At 29.6% G+C, this 19395-nt stretch overlaps 1 protein-coding gene across 2 annotated transcripts in view; it reads left to right on the top strand.

The window, feature by feature from the left end:
* LOC100162966 overlaps positions 1-19395 on the top strand; it is a 315864-nt gene that overhangs the window by 256013 nt on the left and 40456 nt on the right. The window lies entirely within an intron of this gene.

Below are 19395 nucleotides of genomic sequence, written 5' to 3' on the forward strand. Positions count from 1 at the left end.
AAAAATATAATATTGTTTCCTTTTTCACGTCCGATCGAATGAGTTTAAATTCTTTTTGATGTTTAGTAATTCGTCATATTCAGAATACACTTTAATATAGTTAGTGCTTAGTCATACGCACTGTTTCAAGATATATTAATGTATAGTTTATAGACTTATGTTCGATTTTACAGTTACTACCATGTGTAGGTATTAAAATGTTGATAAAGAAAAATACCTATATAAATATATCATTATATAATATGTTATATATAGGTGCTTAACTAAAAAGTAATTCGTTGAACATTGAAATATTAAATTAAAATTAAACATAACAAGACCCGATGCAATACTTATATCATATTATATCATCAGTTCATGACATTTTGTTTGAAATCGTTTTGTTCAATAAAATACAATAACAAAAAAATAAAATAATAATCGAAGTCATGTAGTGTGTAGAAATGAAGATATTTTTGCAACGATTAAAACATGAAATCAACGTTATAAATGTATTGATTTATTTTTTAATTAATGCACTTTCAATATTGAATAAATAAAATTATTTATGAATCGAAATTATTATGTTGAACATGGTGTTTGTAGGAACTTGTCTGTGTACATGTTTGTGCACGTGTTAGTTGTTTCATTTAAGACCAAACAACGAGTAAAAAGAATTGATTTTTTTTTATTATATTCAAACAAACTATTATTAAAAACGTTTATTATTAAATATTAATACATTTTAACAGTTATTTTTTCATGAGGTACTGCAGTAACTTGTTTATTGGCTTAATTTTTACCCTTATATCAAATGTTTTTATTATTATTAAACTTATTTTATTTTATATTTCAAATGAGTAAGTTAATATTTGGAAATTTGTATTGTTATTTGTAATTTGTACTAGTTCTAACTGATAGCTATTGCTAACAATACCGCAGACTTGCAATATTACCTTCAAGTATTACAATTATTCGTAATACATTACACACTTGTTATATTTTTCTCTGAATCTTATACCACCCAAAAAAAAGAGTAAAAATATGAATTTTACGTTATACAATATTAGGTACATATTATATGATGAATTTACTAAATACACGTCTTTAACAGCAATTTAAGTCCATGTTTTTAATAAATAAATAGTTTCATGAGTTTTCATTATTACAACTTTTTCAATAATGTACTATCTTAAAATTAGAATTTTATTTGAAAATGCATCACACTCATTATTATCGTTTTAGTGTATTATATAATTAATTTAAATGTTCAATGCATATACTCAACCTTGGTTAGGTTTTGACTCTAGCAGAGATTTAAATGTTTGATTTCAACAATACGACAATTCTGTATTATAGTTTCTGGTCATCGGTGAACAACACTTGAAAACCAATTTGTCTGAAATACCTATATACGATGCAACGTCACCGTGTATACCTTTTTACAGCAATAAATTAAATTATTTTATATGAATTAAAATTATTCGGTAGCTTAACTAAAAAATTGCATTTATTTCTCTGGCAAACGTAAATAATAATTGACATACATCGTACATGAGGGAATAGCGGTGCTGGTTCGTCGGACGAGACCTTAGACCTTAGCATGCAGTCCGGCCATCGGTAATACCGTCACGTGATTTGAACGATCACCCAGGTTCAATATTAGCAGGATTAATACGTTTCTCATCTATATGTACAAAACGCCTGAGCTTATGCGTAATTTATTTTCCTTCAATCGTGCGTACCCCATTGCTCGGCATGTAGTCGTTGGTTGGGGGGTCCGTGGATAGGTTTTATAGTTGATGTGGAGACGGATAGGCAACACTTGTCCAGCAAGAAGTTATCACTGACCACGCAGGGGAATCAGACGGTAGTGCAACCCTCAATGCTTCACCAGACGGCGTCTTACACAAACATTATCGCCACGGGAGAAATCTCCCGGCAGTATGGTGCGATGGAAACGCGACTCCCTTGCTCCTCGCGCCAAGCTCCCTTCGTCGAGCGGAGACCGGTGATATCAGCAGTCCTGTAAAGTATTTAAGTAAAAGTATTCAAATACTTTTTTAAGTATTGAATAACTTTAAATACTTTTAGCATGAAGTATTTTGAATGGTATTTTAAATACTTTTTGGTATTGAATACTTCGGTTTTTTATTTCGAACATTTTATTTTTATTCGAAATAATTGATTGGAAAAATATTTTTGTCAACTACAATAATAGAATAATAGTTTTATTAAATATTCTGTATTTCTGTGTTAGCCGAAGCCCAAAGATTTGGGAAAACCAGATTTCTAAAAAAAGTTATTGAATTTTGAATAACAATATTCCCTTTAAAACTATTAGATAACTATTAGATTACCTACTATACCTATGTATTTATATTACGATAATTAGAAACCCACTTTAAAAACCAAAAGTATTTGAAAAGTATTCCAAATACTTTTTCAAAGTATTTGAGTAGTATCTTAAATACTTAAAAAAAATGTATTTGAGCATTTACTCAAGTACTTTTTAAAAGTATTCTTTACAGGACTGGATATCAGTCTGACAGTGGATCCGGTGTTATAAGGGTTACGAGTTACTTTCAGTTTCTTCGGTGCAGTAGTGTTGTTGTTGGCTTGAAAAACGGAATTGAAGTGTACGGCTGAGGTGTTGTACCCGTATAGTATAACTCGTATTATCATATTATACTCCCTCGTCGCTGATTGGTATCACGTTAGCTGTTTATCGGTATAACTACGTATCCCCTTCATGGGTCAACCGTTTCTTATATTATGCGATACTCCATCCGTATTTTTCCATATTGTAACGATGTAAATAATTGCACAAATAAATGCGTATCCTTGTGTGGTTTGCACTGTTCTCGCACGTTGACCTCCTTTTATTTAACCGACCATATACGTCTCCTTGTGCTGTGGGTTATCGCTACGTTACATACTCTACATTTCTCATATTCTACACTGATCATATAACTATTTGAATTTTAATGGAAATACGTAATTTCAATCAACTCGATAACTTTTAAATCTATACACCATTCATGTTGATAAGGAACCTCGGCGGCGACCAGTTTTCGTCAATGGTGGTTAAGGAACATCCGTTTGTCACCTCCTCCACCAAGTCAACCATTTGTACAACTGCCGAGTAATAATTAAGCATCGCCCCTGCGCATATATTGGCTGCCGAGGTTCTTTCTTAACGTGAATGGAGTATGGTTAAACCAAGTATATTAACCAAAGCTTATGATACAATTATAATTTTGTATTTTATAAAATATGTTAATTTAGGGTAAAATCTAAAGAGGGGTCGAACACGACGAGAAACTCAGTATATTATTGCGCCAAGAACATCATATTTAATACTGTTGTACAAAGACACCGAGTTCACGAATTCTTGAATGAACTTTTGCTGTCAACTTTTTAAATACATAATACAGAATTCGACTTTTATATAATATAAATCTAATAACTATTATTATAGTATAGCTGTACACAGTGCACGTGGCGTGAAGTAATTCCGGAGAACTATTTCGGAACTCGATGAATTAATTATGTATTGACATTTCTTCAACAACAATGGGAGACGTGCGGTGTTTTTCGGAAGACACCCCGTTATGTCGAAGGGCACCGACGACTACGACGCTCGACGTTAAGTGTATTATGTGCTTTCAGTGCGCGAGACGTATCGTTAAATGGTCGTCGTCGCCGTCATAATAATAATAAGGAGGACATTTATAAATTTTCTATAGTAGGTATAGCACTCAGCGTTTCGGCAAAATATTTATTGTATTTTAGACATAGGCCAAAGTCCATCATTGTGTATACCTAACGCACACCCATGGCAACGTTTTAGCACCCGATAAAAATTAATTCAATAAAAATAAAAATGTTCGCAGCCACTTGACGAGCGTTTACAATGACAATAGTACTAGATAGGCTCAATGGCCAGCGTAGGTACGATACTCATTTCCAACCAAACGTAAATCCATCGCATTTATTATATTTATCTAAGGACATTAATGATTTAGGGGGCCAATAATAATATTGCCCACATCTGCTTGATATCCAAACTTGTATATAATATATTATTAGATATTATTATTACGGTTTTGTGAATAAACCGTATTGAAAACGGTGAACGAATTCACGTATAATTTTATACCCATAACCATAATAATAATGATATGTCTTGCAACCGAGCTTTTACGACCGAATGGTCTAAATAAGTTTTTTAACGGTCACAGCGTGCCCACGCGTTACGTCGACTCCACACCAACTCTCGTTTTATGACCCACTGTTACGAACACAAACCTATGTCTATTTTACCACTCGGCGACAGTCCGACCCTGTTAAATGTATACGACAAATCAATCTCGAAACACGCTCTCTATCTCTATCTCTCTATCTCTCTCTCTCTCTCTCTCTCTCTCTCTCTCTCTCTCTCTCTCTCTCTCTCTCTCTCTCTCTCTCTCTCTCTCTCTGTCTCTCAATCACACATATATACAATAATCTGCTGGTAATTTAATAAAATGTTGGCGTTAAACCTTTTACGACGCATTTATTATTATTATTATTATTAGCATTCGCCGGACCTTTCGACAAGTTTTATTTGATTTCGTGGACTACTCGCGTGACGTCTTGCCCGGCCGTCGAGGTGTTGACACAAATCGTTCTGACAATTATTATGATTGAACATATTTTGAACGTCATAATAATATTATTACAGCGCCGGTCCGCGAAAGTGCGAACAAACATTATCACGAATCGGCGATATTATACGACTTTCGGCCGCGCTGCGAAGGATTTCATCCCACGTCTGTGTAGGGTGATTTATTTTGAAACTTCTCGTAAAAACGCCCATGAACTTTTCATTGTTCTTATATTCGCAGTTTCGGTCAGGACTCATTCTTTCAACTGTCCGGGAAATTCTGTATCAACGCCGCACGCGTCGAGTATTGTTTCGCAGGGGAAAACGAACAAACGAAACCCTCGACTCGAGTTAAAAATTAAATTCCTTTTAAATCCTCGGTTTTGGGTTTTACAAACAAACCCAGTCCTTATAAAAAATAAAATGAAATGAAAAAAAAAACTATCGACAAACTACCAACTACCAACTACAAAATTAAATAACGTCTTTAAACTTTCATAATATATTATGACCTAGAATTTTCAAAAATAATCTTGAAAATACGACGACTTTGAAATTTAGAAGCTCGTCTTGGTCGCCGTTATACTTTCTTTTCATAAGTCACGTAGTTGGGTACTTATGACTACAGAACAATACGAATAAAACAGTTTTCTTTTTCTTCATCATAGTTCATATTCGATGCACTTAATTTTTTTTTTTACTGAATAGGTACTCACTTTTAAATATTTGTTGGGCAGATAAAACTTGAAGTATTTAAATTTCACCCTTTCAAGAATAGTGTCTTATCTGTTATTTTAAAATAAATCTATCATTCGTCGTAACTTGTGCATTTAGAGCTAATAATTATACTGTACTTAACACCATTATTGATATTGAACAACGCTGCATACTATACCTTCTCAAAATAAATGCAATTCTTTATTAAAACATTTTTAAAAAAAATTTTAGTTTTTAAATTTTTTTCTGTATCCAGTTTATTAGTTTATAAGTTTATAAGTTTAGTAAACTGAAACATTAGAATACCAGTATAACGTTAATATTCACAGAATATTTGTAAAACATTGGCCATTCAAGACTCAGAGATCAGTTGGGTACTTGGGTGTCTTTATTAACTTAATGGAAATTATTTACTATACCTATTTAGATCACAATTATTTATTATCTAATAATAAGATTGATTTTTATAATTTATATAGATACTATTTTGTATTAGCTAAATCTAAATTACTTATAAAAGAGATTTTTAACGTTCGGGATGGATTTATAAAATACTTGTGCCTATGTAATTCCGCTGAAAAAATGTTTCGTACCAAATAATAATAATTTTTTTTCAAAATTTCTAACTAATTTATTGGCTCACTTGTATATAAAATATTGACACAGGTACAACTCAGTTATTGATGTTTTTGCGCGAGTTTTTCTAACGAAATGTAACTGAATATACCGCAAGGGTTATAATAGGTTGATGTATATTTCGTTTAATATAAAATATTTTGAGACTTATAAATCTATATTTAGATTCAAATTTATCCTAATAAAACGCTCTGTTTTACCACCTCAAAAATAAAAACCATAATTACGGCAAATAATAATATACAATTTGATTCACGTCAAACGTTATTTTTTCATATTTTTTTCAATTTGGAAGTTATTACTATTATTATTACTTGACGGGTAAATCGAATGACGTCACGTCATAAATAATGTAAGTATAATATAGGTACAAACACGCGAAAACACTTGTGTCTGAGCTTAGGCACCGCCGATATTGTATATACGCTTCGCAAACAGGACGGTATGAATGTATAATATTATTGTGAGTCGTCGTTCTCTTGAACAATACCGATCAATAATATTATAATAATATGTATAGGTACTAGGTATAATGTAGCACAGCTTATAATTTGAAACTAATTATTAGAGTTAACTTTCATTTACAACATGCATATGAGGTACTTAGCCACAAAGACGCATCTCAATATTATGTCGGAGTATCGCTTTGAATATTTAGAGGTACGCGAGGAATACGATAAATAATCGATCTATTAATAAAATAAAATATCACATTATATTTCCCAACTGTTTTCAAGTAGGTTTTTTGGATTTATTTGTTTTTTATTAAGTCCCTATATAACCGGTATTTTGCACCACCGTCATAACAATATCTTTAGCTCATTATATTTAAGCGTGTACTCATAGTGTTGTTTGTAAATATCGTATGATTTGTAACAATAGGATTTTGAACAAGATGAATGCGCTCACACGTATTAATCCTTACATTTTTAACAGAAAGTGGTTTATTCCGATATAATTTTAACGTTTTAGTTTGGAATACTAACGACGTATTTTATGAATCAATAGTCTATTTTGTATGAATTAAACGTAGGTATTCTCAATAAAACCGTAATGATCATTGTTCTGCAGAGACAGGACGTAGCCAGGATTATGAAATGGGGGTGTTTTAAGTATAGATTAAAATCAAGTTTTACAGTTTTCGTTTATAAATAAATTTAGGGTTCAGGACTTGACTTGTTGCACTAAAAATTATCGAAATATGCAGTCGAAATTCTCAAAATATGCTTAAATATATGTACTATGTAAAAACATGTTTATATTATTTTTGAAAAATCATAAGACATATTATTAATATATTATACACTAATATCTATGGTATTAAAAAAAAAATTGACCTATAATAAATTTCAAATTAATCATATCACAATATCCATTAGGTACAACAAATCATGATACTATCATAGATATATAATAATATACTTTAGAAGTTTCAAGTACCCACGAATAATATTATACAATCATAACAAAATAACTAAAATAGTTATTCTAGGTTTTTTAATATGTAATTTCGTCCAAATTTTAACTTAAAATGACTATAAAAATAAATTGTGCTTATTTATTTTTTAGATTATTTGGTAACAGAATGAACTACTTACATCGAATCTTTTTTTAAATTTTCAATCCTTAGATATAAAAGTTGAAGATTTTATAACTATTTAACTACAAAATAATTATTCATTTTTAAATTTCATAAATTTTGTCCAAATTCGATCTTTAAATGCTAATAAAAAAAATTGTGCCAATGTATTATTAATATTTTTCAACTGCTATAGTAATAATATATCATGAGTCTCGACTTAAATTTTTACACTTTTTGGCCCAACAGATAAAACTTTATTGATATTTATAGAAAAAAATAATAATAATTGAAAACTAACAATGTCCGTAAACAGCTCAAAAATAGTCAAATTATTTTCAAAATTTTATCATGTATAGAAAATGCTAATATAAACATTCAGTGAAATTTTTAAATATCCACAGTCATTCGTTTTTTAATTACAATAAAATAAGAAAATCGTCTCATAAGAAATCGAGCAAATATCAAATGTTGTAAAAATATGAATTTCAAACGCTCATAAAAATTTAATTTGACTTTCTTGTAGACATTTTTTTTTTTTTTTTTTTGATAAAGGTAGACAATATTATGAGGAATCTTGTATTAAATTTTCAAATCTTAGTTTTAAAAAGAAAAGTTTTCACGAATTCTTAACTCAAAATAATTTGCTAATTTTCGTGATTTTTCAATATTTTGTCAATTTTTGAACTTTAAATGATAATAAAAAAAAAACTGTGACTAAGGATTTTTAATATTTTTCAAACATTATTGTAACAATATAGTAGGAGCCTTGTATTAAATTTTCAAGTATTTTTACTCAACAAATAAAGTTTTATTGACATTCAAAGAAAAAAAAACTAAAAAAATTGGAAACTGAAAATGTCCCTGAATAGTTTAAAACAAATCAAAATTGTATTATGTATAGAAATTGGAAATATAACAACCAGTGTAAATTTCATGTATCTACGGTCATTTGTTTTCAAAAAAAAACACACATCATTGTAAAATCAATACATTCATCGTTCCACTCAGAATCTAAAATAAGTAGGTATATAAACCTGATAAATAAATAAATAACAACTTTATTTTTAAAAATACTGACATACAATAGGTACTAGGTTAATAAATAAGTAATAACGAATAACGTGATATTTGAACACCTTGATAAACGTACACGTACCTATATCTACTGATGTTTATTTCTTCGTACAATCTACAATCTAGATGTCTATTATAGTTTAAACACAGTTTTGTCATAAAGAGGCTTATGAAATCTTACATATGCGAACATAGGGCCAACTGTAGCCAAACTACATCAACAACTTTAACAGCCCTCCGCCCCTCCCAAACATTAACTTAATTTTTTTAAGCTTATTCAATTTTATAATAGTATGGCGTATTATAAAAGGCTTCGGCCTCCTCAAATCTCAAAATTATCGCCTATTGTACCTAACCAAACATAATATTTTTTAAGATATTTTTCAATTTTATCCAAATATAATTTTTCCCGACAATTGTATGTACATTTAAGTTAAAAAATACACAAATATGCAAATTCAAACTTTGTATTCAATTTCGCCATTTCATAAGACAAATTTATGACTTGCATGCAGTCCCGAACCCTATAAGCAATATATTTATTAGGAGGGAAAATGTCAATGGGTGGATTTAAACACCCCCCCCCCCCGGCTACGCCACCGTGCAGAGACGTAACCCGGGGGGGGGGGGGCTATGCGGTATTTAGCCCCTCCTCAATGAGCCATGGTTTTTCAAAAATGTATTTTAAATAAATATTATTGAATACAATTACATATTTTATTTTTCATATTTTATCATAATATCCTATATGGAGAGGTACGTAGTGAGTTTCTGAATAATCTAACTGTTAGCGGTAACCTCAAGTTTACAGTTATACAACTATACATATTTGCTATTAGTGGTAAATGGTGAGCGACCCTCTATTTTACTATCGTAAGTTATTACGTGTCACACCTACATGCATATAATACTTGGGTACCTATTAAATATGTCTATCGTCACGCCATGTGTATTTATAATCCATAAAACTATAAAAGCCTTATCAAAATCAAATAAAAGACTACCGCCATGTCATTGTGTAAGCCACTGTAATAGATGTGTTTATTAATCATAAATTTAAAAAACCGCATAAGTCAATACCGACGTATATCAACAATATCGACGATAAGCCGATAACGAAAAGTTTCAAGGCTCTACGATTAATAATATGTTTAAAAATAATAACTAGAATATCGGTAAAATATATCATTATTTTTGTCTAAATATTCAATTTCAAATGTCCATAAAAGAAAATTATGCAGTATACATAGATAATTTCAAATAAATTGCTTTAAGAACAACTGATGAGAAACCATGAGAAAGTAACATTTTCAGGCTTTTTGGACTATAAAAAAATTTTGCCTCCCCTCAAACCTGAAATCCTGACCATACAACTCTGGATGTTATAGATAATATTATGATGCATTTTACCAAGAATGTACAAATACGACTCAGTTTGGAGATCATATTACTCTTAATATTTATTATTCAAATTTTTATATAAAAAAACATTTTTCAATTATATAGTTGGCGTTAACCAATGTATTTTGTTGTTAATATTATTATTTTACTTTCTTTTATGTCAAATATAAATTATATTTTATGCAAAAATATAAACTTTAAGCTTTATCTGGTTTCTTATATTTTTAGAATTTTTAAATATCTATGTATAGTTAAGTTAACTTTTTTAATCTTCACAAAGTGTAATATTTCCTCTCTAGAGTTTAAAGCTCTATTATTTTAGTGGGTTTATATTAATTAAAAATTGATTTTCCGTGGTTTTTTTTAATAAAAGCTAAAAAAACATATACCTACCCATATTTTGATTTTTTCAGGGCTTAAAACCGATTCAGAAATTCTTGGCTTCTTTGGATTTTTAAAAATGTATCCATATGAACAAACTTCTGATATAATTTAATGAAAATAACAATTGACGTGTATTCTAAACGTACGAAGATTGTCATCTTCTTTATATTATTACTGGCTAATCCTGTGTACTTCGTAGCCCGTTAAAAATTCCAAGTATATATGTTTCAAACTTTGTTCAATTAGTTATTTCAATTTCTGTGAATTTCTGTGTTCAAAAACTTAAAAATTCTCATCGATTAACTTCAATCTCAAAATACTTGTGGAAGCACCACTTTAAAATGCGTATTTTGAAAGATTCTATCTTAGTGCACACTTACATGGTGGTAAGAAGGTTTATTATTTTTTTGTTGGACAGATAGCGCAACTTTTTGTAATTTTCCATCCAGATTTCCTAATTTTCCGGTAGATTTTCATAAAACTATATTTCATACAAACCATGCCTTGACAATTACGAACAGAATAAAAAAAATACTATTGGAAATTTACTAAGTGTATATCAACAGTTTTGTTTACAACAGCAGACTTAATATTAAAAACATTATATACTCCTAATATATGTTAATATGTAAATTGTACCTACCTACTTTTAATTTCTATATTGATATATTTATGTTATATTGTATGCATACATAGCTTAATAATATTTTCCAAAAACCAAGTTCTATTTCTATATTACACACATTTATACGAACTTTAACGAAAATATTTCGCCTAAGTTCATAATATTAATATTAACGTGATATCATAAATAACAATGATTTCACGTCCAGAGGTAATTTATTCGGTGCAGCAGAATATTATAGCTTCGAGTCCCGGCAAAATGTCAATGGATAGTAATAACAATCGCAAACAATAATAGAGAAAACGCAAACATTTTAATGCCGAGTGTCCGTGTCACTCGACTAACAAAACAATGGAAAATGGAGACACTTACATAAAAGTGAAATAACCGCGATTCCGTTGAAACACGATTTAATATAAATATATATAGGTACATCATATTATAATACCTACCTAATACGTATTATATTATATAATATGTATATGGCATTCGATTCAAACTTAAACAAATATACATTGCGTCTCCTTATTATGTCTGAGCAATAATGGCTTTTTTTTTAGTCCCCTGTCGTCGCGTTTAGATTTCATAGCACGTATCTTAATAACGTTAGTTTAATAAAGCCGCGTCGATCACGGGGTAATACTTTTGTGATTACGCGCCACGGTCGAGGGTATTATTGCGACAGGGACGTCTCGCTCGAAGATCTTTTCGATATTTGTTTCATTTTTTATCCCATTCTTTTTTTTTCATTTTTTTTTTTTCATACTCTTCGAAGTTTTCTTAGCGCCGCTATACTCCGCGAGAATTTATTACGCATCTTACTCGAAAGCGTACATTTTACAAAACGTCCGTTCCGGTTTCTTTAAACATCAGCGCACAACTTCGTTTTCTCAATGCATGCCGCCGACATTATAATAATGCACTGTGTTTGTTGACACGCCATTATGTTCACCATACACACCCAAAATATCATACCATTACTCACATAGGTATATAATAAAATATATTTCCAAATGATTTTGATTTAATACACACCGTCTATGAGACCATAAAAAGTGTATAAATATTATGTTACAATAGAAGCAGGTTTTTATCATTTGTATATGGCACAGCAGCTGCAAGTCTACAGGTGTTATCAGCTGCTTAAAGGAGAATATTTTATTCTGTTCTACATTCCGTAAATGTCTAATATTATTTCATTCGGTAGATTTAAATACTTGCTATTATTAATTCGTTTCAGGGCGTCCTTTGGTTTTCCGTTAGAGAATTTTGCGTAGATTCGTATCTATGTTTATTCATATGAATTTATACAATATAGAAATAAGCATTCAATATTAACGCTCAACCAATCAAATAATTTTGTTTTTTGTGTCCGCAGGATACAGACTCTTTGAATTCAGTACCTCTAAAAATGATTCTGTACATTTTACTTAAATACGAATACAATTATAAAATTATATTACCAATGGTTGAGACCCTTATAAGAATATTTGATTTATCAAATATTCAAAGTTTTGATTTCACAACAAAAACAATAGTTATTTTAGGTAAACTACGTAATTCGCGTATAGTTTATAACAAACCTGTAAACAAGATACCAAATATTGCACTAAAATCGACTTCACTTATCGGACAAGTTTTTGATTCAGAAATTTAGACAGAATTTAAGCTAAAGAAATGCACGTGATTTTAAATGATATACCTACAATACTCTTCTATTCATTTATAAATCGTAAGAAATCATTACAAATGTGAATAAACAATTTTCAAGGTCGTACATTTCCCTGCCAAAAAAGACTAAAATATTTGATTTTTAAATTTAAATTTGGGAATATAAGCAACTTATAAATCAGTTGCAGAAAAAACGAAACCTGTTAAGGGGGCTGGAGCGTGATTTATTTTCGGTTGAAAACATAGCTCACGACTTCAATCACTACGCCCAATATAATGTTCCGATATTAATTTGAAAGCAAATTTGAATTTGCACTAAATTATCTATGCTTTGACAATTTCATTTTTCTGATTTTTATTTTTTTTTTTACTTAGAAATTTACTAACAAAAAGAGTAAAAATAGAACATATTTATAATTCAAATTTAAATACATTGATATAGAATATGAAAAATGTACGACAGTTAAAGCATAGTAAATTTAGAGGGGAATTCAAATCTGTTTTCAAAATTAAAATCGGAACATCCTACTGAGCATAGTGATTGAAGTCAGAGGTAGTATTTTTTGAAAAAAAATTTTTGTCATTTTATAAAGCAATAAATGGTGACATATGCATGCGCGTTAGTAAAATGACAGACGTTTTATGATGCCCATATACAACGTGATCAGTACTACGAATTACACACACTAATGTTCATCTACTTACAACACATACACAAGACCCAGATAAACAGAAATATAAAATGCCTAGTTCTTACTCCTTAGAAAATCCTTAGAATATTCCTTAGAATTGATTACGCTCCAGCCCCCTTAAATCGGTTATTTTTATTTTGGTGGCCGGGCGTTCGGAGTAAGTAACATAACTGCGTGTGTTTTTCCGTAGAACTTCGTCTCCAAGTTAAACACGTAGGAAGTCATCGTCGTTGATGTTATTATTTGGGAAATACAGCAACGTAAAATACATATAATCAATTAAGATTGAATGCTTGAATGTCGAGTAAATGAGAGACCATATTATTATGGCATGATTAAAAATAATTATATTTGAATAATTCGATTCGATCGAAATATATGACTTAAAACTACTACCAGCTAGGTCGGCGATTATGTAAATATAGTATCAATAGACTATACATCGTTACTTGCCTTTTACCTGCTAAATTAATTTTGAAAAGAAATTGAATGGCTAAATCGTGTTTAGTTTGAGTATACTGTCTAAAACCTAAAAATAAATTACGATTTATGTAAATATTTTTTTTTCCTTGTCACGACTTGATAGGACAAAATACGGGTATCTCGGTTTAATAATAATAAAGAAAAAACTCGAGTTCGTTAAATACAATGTTGAAGGTCTCCTAAAAAAAAAAAAATTACCAATCTTGTTGATGGGTTGTGTCGGAGGGTTGAATTAAAAAGTTTGCAGGAATGCACCGTCTGCGCTCGCTTATGTAATATCTGGCGTGTTGTACTATTTCCGGTTCGATTCTGTCAATAACCTAGCAGCAGATATATATAGATTACCGATGTTTTGACCTAATAAGAATAGAATTCCTTTATACAATATAATGCGTACCTATGTTAGATCAGTGGCGTGCGTGCAGCGGCATCAGGATCTGATATTACTGTCCCTGGCCGACCCGGCTACAACTGAGAGGGCTGGTTAAGTCCAATCTGCAGGGCCATTTTATAACGCATAACTACGCCTTGCTGTGAAGTTATTTTCAAAACAATTGTATCACAGAAAATTATATACTTACAGTTATACGCAAGTATTTTGTTAAATTACTTATTCGAAATTACAAACGCTGCAGTCTCAATATAATATAGTGATTCAATAAGTTAGGCCTACACTTTAAGTTCAAATATAAAAATAGTTTTTCAATGGAAAGATAATGTTCTGACTATACCTTTATCGCGATACATTAAGAAGTCTTTAAATTGTATTTCTAATTTTTTTTTAATTATTTATTTAGGTACTTATACAAAAGTTAAAAAAGAAATATCTACCCCGTCGTAACGTAACGATGTTTGAATAATACATAATAATATAATATTACAGTAAGACCATCTATTATCTATATAATAATATATCTACATATAATAACTTTATAGAAACTAAATTAGAAAAAAATATATAATAAATTATTAAAACGTATCTATTCATTATTGATTTTAACGTGAACATTAACTATGAATTTCATATTAATGTTTATAACAATATTAAAGTTATGATAAACTTTACGTTTGGGCCGTTAGTAAGAGAAAAATATAACATTAAATAGGTCGATCAAAATGTTGTGTTATGGAATGACGTTGTAGTTACTCGGCGACCGACTTTATAAACCGCGATATAAAATATTATATTCGAGGGTGGAACCACACGCGTCTTTTGCCCTAACAATCCAATCGGTATTCTATTTTAATTTTTTTTTTTTTGCGTTCGACCGCGGTATATATGCGTCTGGTTACCACTACACGGGTACCGGATGTCATTATGCAAATACATGGTACGAACCACACCAGCGTGCAAAACTATACGGAATTCCGGGTTTTCGTCGGGGTACGAAGCAACGCATGGTCGGAATATTCACGTGCCACTTCCAGTGCGCGACAAATTTAATATTCAAAATATTATATTAGATAATATGATAAAATGGCCGGTCGAAAGATGTTAGGCTTAAAAGTGATGATTTTTTTTTTGCATATCAAATTTTCTATGTCAAAAACGACCTTAGTCATTGCGCGCCTGCTTAGCATTCCGTCACTGTTTCGATATACGTAAGTATTTTAAATATTTAAATCAAATGTGTTCGATTCAATAAACCGATTTTTAATCGTGACTTTTACTGAACACTAAATTCCATTACCAATGCGTAAGCTCAATATCCAAATGCCATCCGATCGGGAACAACCTAATACGTACAAATTGTATAAAACGTAGAATATTAGGTACCTATATACAATATGAAACCTAAAAATTAAAAATAATACCTTTCACTGTTGCGCTCAAAAATCAATTTCAGACTTCTTAATTTTAATTATAACCACACACATATATATTATATTATATTAATTATTAATTAACAGAAATTAATCTAATTGTTAACGATAAACGTGGTATGGTAATGTATTGTATTATCAGATATCTGGTGATGAAATAATCACCAATAATTTCGAATTGGTGGCGTGATAGCTGAATAAATACGCCAGATATAACATTTGCAGACACGTTACATTATAGAAATGTGTCCTATAATGATACATAATTAAGAAAAATGATTACACGTCATTATCAAGTAGGTAACCAAAGACCGATTGTCTATAATTCATAAATTACATCGTTGCGACTTTGAACATAAATAATTGTATTAATTCATTTTGTAATATCTAATTCCGTAATGTAATTTGGGAGATTATCGGTTTTAAAAAATCAAGTTTTTTAACAAATCTGTAACTCTTTTAAAATGTATAAAAAAAATCATGAATATTCTCATCATATTGAGTTATGCAATAAGACTTCTGCAGCTCAAAAGTTATTTTTTTTATTAGTATAATTTTTATTTGATTGGGTTTATCGGTGTGAGACATAAAAAAATGAATTATACATGCATTTTTCAATACCTAAATATAACTAAATCTGACTAAAACTTTTTAATCAAACAGCTCCGATGTGTACCCAAGCTACCAATAATCATTTGGGTGTACTATATAGTGAATATATGCTAACCATTAACCCTGTGATTAGTTTTTTTCACCTCCTTTGAACGTATAATATGTTTAGTTCAGTGAAAAACTCAATGTCGGATTAAATCGACACGATGTATTATACATATTATAATATAGTGTAGTACATCGGTTGCACCATATTACTAATCACAATAAATGATCGAATGTCTTTGAGAGGGCGCTTTAATTTGTCAAACCTGCCGGAATACTTTGAGCCCTGTGTATTATTTCCTATCACATTCTACAACGCTAAAATAAAATGTTAAAATGTATCGAAGATTCACATCTACTCTTATCTCATAATCTACATATGGATTAGTTGTAAGTTGTTCTACTGTCTAAAAAGTTGTTCGCGTGGTTAACGTTGTAAACATCTCAATATTGTAGTAGGTACCTGAAATATATTAATCAGCGAAAGCTGTTTATCAATCTCTTGGGTTATTTTCCTTAATTCAACACGTCTTTCTTCTGTCGAATTTTCTCATTCGCAAATTTATGTTTCCCGGAGAAATTTTCGTAAGCCTCTGCAAATATTTCTAGAGTTAAAGATACGTTTTATGAAGCAAATTAAAATAATATTAAGATTTTATAAGACTAATTTCAAAATATAACTTACTAATGAAAAATTTAAAATACTAAAATAAGAGTAGTTTTTGAGGTTGGACATATTGGCTTACAAAGAAATATTTCACATAATTTTGAAACAAGTATTATATTTTTAATATTTTTGAAAATATACTGATGAAAATCTGTTAATAGCTATGTCTTTTTTTAATTTGTGACTATATACACATATTAATCAGTATTATGAGACAATTATGAAACAGCCGTATAATTCATTGTTATGTCGTGAGTTTATTATTTAATTTGTTTTAATAGTTCAAGTTATTTTCTAAATTATGAATCAATAATTAATATAATTGTGCAGATAAAATAGACGATAGTATTAAATATTTGATTTTGAATTATGTTCCTATTTTTTTCCTTATTAATGAAATCTATATATATAAAAGACAAAACAATTTTGCCCCTATGTCCTTTATGCATTCTTAAACCATTTATCCGATTGTGATGAAATTTGGTACATTTGGTAGATTAGACTACGGGGAAGAAGACAGGCTACATTTTGTCATGAAAAAATATAAATAAGGGATCCAATCCAGAGTTTCCAAGGGATTTAAACAGGGGTCTCGAGTTCGAACCACGGTTTTGGTGTACAAATTGTATGCATTGTTTTTACAATGTTTTTTCTTATTTTTACTTTATTCATTTTTCTTTAGCTATACATGCGAATGTTTGGTTTCTTTTTATTAATCGGAATTTAGTACAATTAGGTTAGGATAGGATTTTGTATTAATTTATTATATAACTTTGATACTTTAGAGTTGAATTATACACTTACGTACGTACCACGTGGGGTCCACGATCTACCGCAGGTAGATTGCCTATCTGGTAATATTAATACTGCTCGCATAATCACAAAAACCTAGAAATAGCAACGCATTGCCGTGTCCATCTAGTAATGAATAATGATAAATTATCTATTCTAATATTTTATACTTTATATTTTGTATTACAAAATTACAATTTATTAATTTATACCTAAAGGCCAAAAATAAAACTATAAGTGTTTTTAATAGGTAAATAGTTGTTTGAATCGTTTTACATATGGACATAATAATATAGTGTTACCTAATTGTTGATACCTACCATAACTATTTACTATTTAGTATTCCACTGATTATATTTGATTTAAATGTGCTATTCACTTGTACCTTCATTATTTATGATTTTAAATTATTACATACAAACATGTGTATTAAAAATTTCAGTGAAACTTAAAAACAAACGAGTTCGTTCAATCGTTATTCGCAATAATATGCATGCCAAAAGATTTTTATGAAAATGAAAATACATCAACATTTTGTACTTCTTGAAATTTCCAAACGCTAAGTATGAGTGAAGTGTGTGTGCAATATATAAATAGTTATGACTTGCTAAGACTGAAGTTCATGACGAGGTTAATTGAGGATGAATGTTATGTGGTGGCACTGTAGTATTTGGATGAGAAAACTTTTAGAGTAAAGTTATTTATGTGCTGTGAAAAATAAAACAGAAAATAAAGTAGGCAAGAAAAGAAAACTCCGGCAGACAAATTATGTTTTTACCTTTAAAAACTATAAACAAAAAGTTATGCAAACAGTGCACTTATTTACTTTTATTTGAGTATGTCTCGTATATTTCTGTACCATCAAATACGACTTAAATACAACTACTATATGGTTACAGATCTAATACTGCGGAATATAATGATGAATTTGGATAAAAATTATTAAATTCCATCTTATTAATTTATCGATTCGACCGAATTATGGTGATATACGTGCCTATCAATAAACATGTTCGATTGTAAATACTATATATGTCATGTACATTAAGAAAGATTGATTTTTTGTAAACGGTTGTTATACATTGCCTATGTATAGCCCAACAAGTTTATTTTCTCTGTGTATTTTGTACTCGTCAATATATTTATATATAATATATAATATATGAATATATTATAATGTTCAATTTATTAGTTGTCAAACACATAACTTAATTATGTATGTAAAAGTATTCATTAAAATATTAATAAATTAAAATTTATATTTTGTAGTTAATTTTAGTCTTTGACCTCGTGCTGCAATTTTCGAATAAAAAAATATTACCTATTATTTAATTAAAAAAAAAATAAAAAACAAATATGAAAAATCAGTCCCTATGGTGATTACTCAATTAATATTTTAATAAAAAGAGTGAAATTAACCTAGATTTTAATTAGTACTTTTTTTTGTTCCGTTAACCTCCATCCATCTAAAATAATGATCTTTTATACATTCGTTAACACTTTTTATAATAAACCCCTTTAAATATATAGATTTTTTTTGTTCATGCAAAAAATACATATTAA

The sequence above is a fragment of the Acyrthosiphon pisum genome, chromosome A1 (genome assembly GCF_005508785.2).
Source record: "Acyrthosiphon pisum isolate AL4f chromosome A1, pea_aphid_22Mar2018_4r6ur, whole genome shotgun sequence".
Lineage (NCBI taxonomy): Eukaryota > Metazoa > Arthropoda > Insecta > Hemiptera > Aphididae > Acyrthosiphon > Acyrthosiphon pisum.